Source organism: Gopherus flavomarginatus, chromosome 12 (genome assembly GCF_025201925.1).
Source record: "Gopherus flavomarginatus isolate rGopFla2 chromosome 12, rGopFla2.mat.asm, whole genome shotgun sequence".
Lineage (NCBI taxonomy): Eukaryota > Metazoa > Chordata > Testudines > Testudinidae > Gopherus > Gopherus flavomarginatus.
In genome coordinates, this window is record NC_066628.1 from 2,595,820 (window position 1) to 2,604,661 (window position 8,842).

An 8,842-nucleotide genomic window follows, 5' to 3' on the forward strand; every position below is an offset into this window, starting at 1 on the left:
CCTGCACACACCGGGGCTCCCGGCTGAACCCCCTCCCAGACTCTGTAGAAACAGGCCCTCAGTGCAGCAGTGTCTCCCTGACAGAGACCCAGCTCAGTGTAAAATTCCAGCAGGTTGTCAGCACTGAGTGGGTCCCTGCGGGAACGTAACCGGGCCACATACAACTGCACTGGGAGAGTCTCGACATGAAAATGATAACGGGGATTTCCTTCCTGATAGGAAACAGAGAACTTGTACTGCCCCTGCCCAGACAGGAACTCCAGGCTGCCCCTGTCCCAACACAAGCTCATCCTGGCGTTCTTCTGCACATACGGAGGCTCCCGGCTGAACTCGGAAATGGCCTCCCCAAAGCAGCTGCTCAGCTCCTCACCCTGTGCCCCCCAGAGCCCCAGTCTGTCCACACCCTCGCTAGGTCTGCGATGCTCAGCGGCTCTGGGCTGGTGTGTGACCAAGTCACTGGCCTGTCCCCTCCCAGCTCTGTGATGTGATACTGGGGTTCCCCATCGATGAGGAGCACCGAGATCTCCCACTGCCCCTGGCCGGAGATGAACTCCAGCTCCCCCCCGCCCCACCGGATCAGCAGCCTGGCGTTCTCCTGAACACACCGGGGCTCCTGGCGGAACTTCTCCAGGGCGAGGTTCAGGCAGCTGCCCAGCTTCACACCCAGCTCCCTGCTTCGCTGCAGTCTGTCCCGCGCTCCCTGCAGGGTCTCCATGCTCAACAGCTGGGGACGGATCATGGTGTGTAAGCTGGCCAGACACACGTTCCCTGTGGCTCAGTGACGTGGCACCAGGGCTCCCCATCAGTGTCACACACGCATCTCACACTGCCCCTCCCCTGAGGTGAGGGTCAGCTCTGCTCCCTCCCTGGGGTCGCCCATCCTGGCGCTGTCCCTCACACGAGGGCTCACTGCTGGACTCAGTCGAAGCAGCTTCTCCGGGATTTGGATGCTTCCTGCTGGTGATTCACTCTCTGTGCTGTGATGTGCAACTCATCACATTCACGGACTTAGGTTGGAGCTTGCTGAAGGCTGATCCATGGCCCGATCTGTCACTTGCCCGTTCCTCCTGCCTTCTCCCCTCTCTGTCTATGGAGACACACCCGCCCCACGGGCCCAAGTTCTGGGTCACAGGCTGGTTTTGTGTTGCCCTTAGTGGGGCTCTAGGTCGGAGTCTTGCGGAGCGGGGCTGAAACGGGCTCTCAGCTCTTCCGTCGTGTCCCCCTGGGATTGCAGCTCCCACCAGGTTCTCAGGGCAGAGCGGATGCCGATCGCATGGATTCAGTTAGGTCCTTCTGGGGTGTCCTTGTCCCAAGGACTCTGCTCAGCTTCTCTCCTGCCCTGCTCCAGCACGTCCTGAGAACCAAACGAGAGACGCCCGTTTCAACTGGAGAACAATAGGGCTGGTCAGGGGCACAGGCGCCGGCTCTGTGGGTCCTCTGGGTCTGGAGCGCCCATGGGGGGGGGAAATGGTGGGTGCGCTGAGCATCCACTGACAGCTCCCCCTCACTCCCCTAAGGCCTCCCGCCTGCAGGTGGGTCTCACAGATCAGAGCCTCCCCCTCCCTCTCTCCCTGCTCCTCGTGCCACTGCAATCTGCTGATTCGCCGTGTGCTGGGGGCTCTGTGGGGGGAAGGAGGAGGAACGAGGACATGGGGCACTGGAGGGAGAGGCAGGAAGAGGCAGGGAAGGGGCAGGAGTGGGAAGAGGCAGGTAGGGATGGGGCTCTGGAGGAAAGGGTGGGCCTGGCACAGAGCCAGAGGATGAGACCCCCCCCAGCACATTGTAAAGTCAGTGCCAGTGGTTGGAGGGGAGAGTCTGGAGTCTCCCAGAGCTGTAGGGCTCAGCCCCAGGCAATGGCTCCATTGGAGCAGCCACAGAAGAGACGTTTTCCTGTCTGTAATGGCACCAGGCCGGGTGTCCAACATGCAGCCCGGGGCCGGATCCAGCCTTCGCTCTGCGTTGACGTGGCTGCAGAACATGTTCAGACTGTGCAAGGTTTGGGAGCGGAGGCACCAAAGGAACGAGGGGCTGTGATGCTGACTGTCACTACGCTGGACTTGCAGGTGTCTGGCAGATCACTGCCATTCACTGTGCCTGAATTTGGTGCCTGGTCTCCTACACAATGAACGGGGAGAGCCAGGCACAGAGACAGCGATTCACAAAAGCCATCAGGGTGGGCAGGGGGCAACCTAAGCCAGCCAGTGGGAGGGGTGCATGGTGGATAGATAATTGAAGTCACTGGAGCAGGGGGAGTGGATCCTGGGTCTCCCACATCCTGGGACGTGCTCTAAGGAGCTTCAGAGTTTGGCTTATACCATGAGCTGTCAGCAGCGGTGGGCTATCTGCTGTACGGACCAGCTGCTAGAGGGGGACACAACGCTCACTTTGCCAGGGATACAGCAGTACCCTGTGACCCGCCAGCTCTGTTGCTCACAAGCAGGTGGTCGGTGGGTCACTGGCTGGGACGGCTGATCTGGGCTGGGGAGGGAGCTGTTTGCAGTTTGTGCTTTGTGCAAAGGAAGGGAAAGACCAGCGAAAACCTGGACGTAGCAAGTTATGGCTACGCTCGAGGAAATAAACAAACACTGGAAATGCCCAGATAAGGTCACCTAAATAACTATGTGTCACCCTCCTGAGAACAACTGAAAACAGGAGACAGCCCGGTCCTCAAGGAAAGAAACACACCAGGGTATGTTGTGAAATACACAACTGAGGCCACCCAAGTGACCTTAACTCTGCCCTTTGTGTCACTCCTCGGAATGCCTGAAATCCAGGGTCCATCGCTGAGATACGTCCCCACTTCTGTCTGAACCATGAAGTAGCAGAGGGGTGACCCACACGTCTCTCCAGACAGCAAGAGTCTCTTAGATGGTGGAAATGGGCATGGCTGGAGGATGAAGAACCTCATGGGATGCCACAATGTCAGATGATTGCCCCATATCAGGGTTAAAAACATCCTACATTGTGAGCTCAGATGTCCGCATACGGTGGGTGCTGTACACTCACCTGTCCAATTCTGGCTGCACCCGTCTCCGTGAGACGAGAGGGGAACATGAGATGTAGGGTTGCCAGTTTTGGTTGGACATATTCCTGGAGGTTTCATTGCATGACATGATCTTTAACTAATGATTAAGCTTTAATTTCTGGAGACCCCAGGACAATCTTGAAGGGTTGGCAACCCCACTAGAAGATGACAAAGGGAGAGTAACCCCGACACATGTCACTCGCTTACAGGTGGGCTCCAGGGGAGAGCCCTGAAAGCGCCCCGATCCCATCTCTCTCCCCCAGCTTGGGAATGGCCAACGCCTTAATCCTCATTAAATTTTCAGTTGCCAAATTACAGCAGACACCACCTGAGAGAGGCTGCTCAGAACTGGGGCTGGGCTTTTTCTGATCAACATGGACTTTGAAATTAAATTAGACCTACAAAGCTGGATTTTCCACTTTCCACTACCGCTATGTCACTTATTGTAAACACAGAGTTTGGGAAAGGAGGGTCAGTTCTGGTCTGTGCCTGCCACTTGTGCTGGGAGGGGAGAGACACAGCACAGGGTGTAAGGCCCTTCACCCGGCCCGAGCTGCCTGAGATTCCCATCCAAGGTCTTTGGTTCTGAAAGGAAGGGACAGCGACATATGGAGGACATGGAAATTCCCCCAAGAGCCTGGGCCAGGCACTGTCACATCAGCTGTTTTGGATACAGGGAGCCTCCTCCCCATTCCCAGCTCCGCTCCCTCTGCGGGCAATTCCGGCCACGTAACTGGGATTAGTTATTATTAGTTATTCCCCCACGCAAACAACTTCCATCACTTAGAGTTTAGTTTGCTGAACTCCTTTCAGAACCAGCCCTGGCTAAATGCACCCAAACGCTCCCACTAAGGTAACTGCAAGATAAGGTGACATAACAAACCATTTTGACATCAGTCTAACCAGTCAGATCAGATCCTCAACTGGTGACATTCACCACAGGTCAGCTGACGTCAATGATCCGCACCCAAATGTCCTTAACTCTGACCCTAAAACAAAAACGTTCCCAATAACTAGAATCTAAATTCATCTTGTCCATTTGTCATAGATTCATAGAGGTTAAATCCAGAAGGGACCCATAGTGATAATCTCACCTGACTTCCTGTATCACACAGGCCAGAGAATGTTATCCTCTGTCCCTGAATCAAGCGTAATAAGGTACAGTGGAACCAGAGCGTATCTTTTAGAAAGACCAGTCCAATCTTAATTTAAAGGTTCCCGGTCATGGAGATCCCACCACACCACATGAGAACCTGTTGCAACAGTTAATTACCCTTAATTGTTAAACATCTGTGCCCTATTTCCTGATCCAATTTTTCTAGTTTCAACTTCCAGTCCTCAGATTTTGTTCAGCCTTTGTCTGCTTGATTAAAGTGCCGTCTACTATCAGAGATTTACTCCTTGTGTAGGATTGCATATAACCAGATTGAGCTTCTTAACTCTCTCTAGCCCAGATGGAAACTAGGAACCTTACTACTTTTCTGGACTGATCTGTCTATATATTTTTCCATGGTACCCAGTTTCCCTGATGCCGGGTTTCTCCATGGCCCAGTGTCTCTGAGATCTGGTTGCCATGACACATGATTTCCCTGACACCTGGTTGCCAAGGTAGCCAGTTTCCCTGATGCCTGGTTTCTGTATAGTCTGGCTTCTCTATGGCTTGGTTTCCATGGCACCCGGAGTCCCTGAGGCCTGTTTTCATTGGAACCTGGTTTCTGAGGCCTGGTTTCTACACAGCCTGGTTTCTCTGAGGTCTCGTTTCCATGGCACCCAGCTTCTTTGTGGGTCCGTTTCCCTGAGGCTTGTTGTCCTTGAAGCCTGGTTTCTCAGGCTGTTTCTGTACAGCCTGATTTCCATGGCACCTAGTTTTTCTGAGGCCTGGTTTCCGTGGCTGCGGATTTACCTGAAGCCTGGTTGTATGGCACTGGGTCTCTCTGAGGTCTGGTGTCCATGGCACCTGGTTTCTCTGAGGCCTGGTTTCCATGGCACCTAGTTTGTCTAAGGTCTGCTTTCTATGGCACCTGGTTTCCATGGCACCCAGATTCCCTGAGCCTGGTTTCCATGGCACTGGCTTTCTCTAAGGCCTGGTTTCCATGTGTAACGAAGTGGGAATGTTCTTAATATTTTCTCTAAATACTGTGTGGGTGCCTCAGTTTCCCCTGTGCATTTCTTAAGTATCTAGGTCTGGGATAAGGGTGTGTGATTGTTGTAGAGCCTTAGAGGGCAGGGGCTGGCTGGTCATTGGGGTTCTCCAGGATAATGGCTGTGAGGTCCTTTTGGGGGGTGACTGTGTCTCTCTGGGACAGGATCCAGGCCCTGCTCCCATAACGGCCGAGGGTTTGAATTTGAATCCAGGGAACTAATCAGCAGAGCCTGAAATTGTCAGTGAAAATGCAAATGACGTGGCTGGCAGGAGGGGCTGCTGGGCTCAGGATCCCTGCCTACCTGTAACCAGCCCCCTGGGGCTGAGTGGGAGGGAGAGATGCTCCCCACCCCCCCTGCACACCGGAGAGGGGGCTCACGCTGGCTCTGATGCTGTGACCAGAGCAGAGAGCTCGCTGCCTGTCCCCACTGGGACAGCAAGGACAGCGCTGAGCACGAGAGGAGCTGAGACCCCAGCTGAGTGGGGGGACACCCAGGCAGGGCAGGTCGGCTGCCAACGAGGTTTGCCTGGTCCAGACGTGCTGCTGGGAAGTGATTACACAGCAGGGAGGGAGCTACCAGGGACAGGGCTCAGGGGGGCTGTGACCCCAGGCCCAGCCAGCGAGAGGGAGCAGGTCCCACTCCCTGCCCCAGCTGCTGAATCCCAGACCGAGCTGCAGAGGGATCCCTCCTTGGAGAAGCTGAGGGAACTTGCTGGCCACAGCGCTGCAAACCCCCTTGGGGAAGGCTGCAGGGACAGAGTCCTGCAGGAGAAGGGATCCCTGTACCGGGAATGGGCTCCCCAAGGGGAAGTGGAGTTGTGGGGGATCAGGAGGCAGCAGGTGGTGCCCTGGAAGTATCGCCGCCAGCTGCTGTGCCTGGCCCCCGATGTCCCTCTCTCGGGACACCAGGGGATCCAGCGGCTGCTGCTGAACTTTTACTGGCCCGGAGTATGTGACGTGTCCAGCAGTACTGCAGGCCCTGCGACCCCTGCCAGAGATGGGGGAAGTCCCGGGATAAGAGTGAAGCTCACTTGAGACCCCTGCCCCTCTTAGAGGAGCCTTTCCAGAAGGTGGCTACGGACGTAGTGGGGCCCTTCTCCAGGCGACTCGGTCGGGGAAGAAACACATCCTGGTGGTGATGGATTTCACCATGCGCTACCCGGAGGCGGTGGCTCTGTCCTCCACCGAGGCAGACACCATGGCAGATGCAATGCTGCTCATCTTCAGCAGAGTGGGGGTCCCCAGCAAGGTCCTTACAGACCAGGGGTCCAATTTCATGTCAGCCCCGCTCTGGGGCTTGTGGGAGAAATGTGGGGTCTGGCCCACCTGGGCCTCTGCAGATCACCCTCAGTCCAACAGGCTGGTGGAGAGATTTTATGGGACCCTGGGGATGATGCTGAGAACTTTTATGATGCAGCATCTGCAGGACTGGGACAAGTGCCTGCCCCTCCTGCGGTACAGGGAAGTGCCCCAGGAATCCACGGCGTTCTTCCCTTTCGAGCTGCTCTACGGGAGAAGAGTGAGGGGACCCCTGGACCTGGCAATGAACGATTGGTGGTGGGATAAGGGTTTGTGATTGTTGCAGAACCCTAGAGGGCCAGTGTGATGGTGTCTGCACAGAGAATGGCCGACACCCTGTCTACTGGCAACTGATGGCCTGGGCCCCTCCCCGGCAAGGTGCCAATGGAAGGTGTTGGAGAACAAAGGGATCAGATGCCTCCTGGCCGGGAAAGAGACCAAGGCCAGAGGAGGGGCTGGGGGCAGTTTCAGTTTGGAGCTGGCTGGGGAGACAGAGGGAGGCCCAGCACCGGGGTCTGTACTCCCCACCCCCCAAGAGTGACCCGACTGAGGGGTCCTGTTTTCTGTACCTACAAGCTCTGTTCTGGGCTGTGCTCCTGTCGTCTAATAAACCTTCTGTGTTACTGGCTGGCTGAGAGTCACGGTGAAGTGCAGGAATTGGGGGGCGTGGGGCCCTGACTCCCCACACTCTGTGACACAGCTACCCAGAGGGATTTTACAGCTAACTGGCTGGCTGGGTGTCCATCAAAGGGAGCTTCCCCCCACTTTATTTATCACAGGGGCTGACCCCTCTCTGGCAGCTTTCCTGAGCAGCCATGGTGCCTATTGGCCCGGGTTCGAAGGAGCCACCCTTTCTCCCGAGTCAGAGTTGCCTATTGGCATGAGTTGGGCAGGGTAGGGGAACCCGGGCCCACCCTATCCTCCGGGTTCCAACCCAGGGCCCTATGAAACCCCTTACCCGGGGTCAGGTCACCGCATACTCACTGGCATCTGCTGGGCCACTTCCTACACTTAGTCGTGTCTTGGGCGTCTCTCCCACCGGTAACGGCTCAACGTCCCCTTCGGTGCCTGCAGCTGACTAGGCTCCCGCGCCGTAGTCTGGGCGTTCGGCTTTGGAGGTCTGGAATCCCGGTGGTTTCTCAGCAGGGGCTCGCAGCGCATGTCCACTCTCCTCCCCAGCCAGTGCAGACTGAGCCGAGTTGTTCCCTTTTATACGCTCCCTCTGCCGCCGGGGCATGCCCAGCAAGGGCGAGGGGGTGTGGACTCTTGGCCCCAAAGCACTTCCGTCATCAGAACAGGGTTGATACAGCCTGTCAAAGGGAGAATGTGGTCTGGTGGGTTAGAGGTGGCAGGGACTGGGAGCCAGGACTCCTGGGTTCTCTCTCCGGCTCTGGGCGGGGAGCGGGGGCTGGTGGGTTAGAGCAGGGGAGGCTGGGAGCCAGGACTCCTGGGTCCTGTTAGAACTTGGCTACACTGACGCCTAATTTGGATGGGGGCCAGGTTCGTGCGTGAACTTCCTGTGCACTTCATGACTCCATCTAGATGCATTCTCATTGTAGAATAGCTCCACGTTTCAACAGGCCTTTTCTCCACCCCTGCTCGGGGGGAGGCAGAAACCAGGAAGAGGCTGAATTACCCTTGACGGGGAAATCGAAAGTTAGGGTCTTACGGGAAGGATATTTCTGTGTCTGTGGGAGGGTGTTCTGGGGACATCTTGAGGGATCAGAAACAGCAAGTTGTGGCGAGAGACACAGGGAGGCAGGAGCCCGGGTTACTGTGTCTGTCTGTCCCCTTACAAGCCACCTGCTGGGGCTGCTGGGGGGGGATGAGTACAGGGCACTGCAGGGAGCCAGAGGATTTGGGGGGCTGGGTGCCGGCAGATAGGTTCACGGGGCTGGGATGCAGCTGGCAGACTCTGGAGGATGGGGGGAATCAGTCATGGGCTCTCAGCTCCCCATTTGAGGCACTGTAGGGATGAGTTTGTGGAGGACTCAGCCTCGCTGGGAGAATGAAGCCAGTGAAAAATGAAACGTTGGGGTACAGTTTTCCTTTACTTATGTAGAAGTGAGTCAGTTGGGCTCCGGGTTCACACTGGGGACACAGAGATCGGAATCTGGCCCTGATCTGCATGCCTAGGACGCCTGGGTTCCATCCTGGCTTTGGGAGGGAAGTGGGTTCTGGTGTTTAGAGCAGGGTGGAGTGAGAGCTGGAGCCAGGCCTCCTGGGTTCTCTCCTGGCTCTGGGAGGGGAGTGGGGACTGGTGGGTTAGAGTTGGGGGGAGGGGGCTGGATTAGCTGCAAACACAGGTGTGGGGGCGGGATTTTAATTACACTCAGGGCGAGGTTGTAGCTGGACTGGGGGATTGTATCTCCGC

General features: G+C 56.5%; 1 pseudogene; it reads right to left on the reverse strand.

The window, feature by feature from the left end:
• LOC127032954 (tripartite motif-containing protein 15-like) overlaps positions 1–7,683 on the reverse strand; it is a 79,991-nt pseudogene extending 72,308 nt beyond the window's left edge.
• Between the last annotated feature and the right edge of the window lie 1,159 nt (positions 7,684–8,842).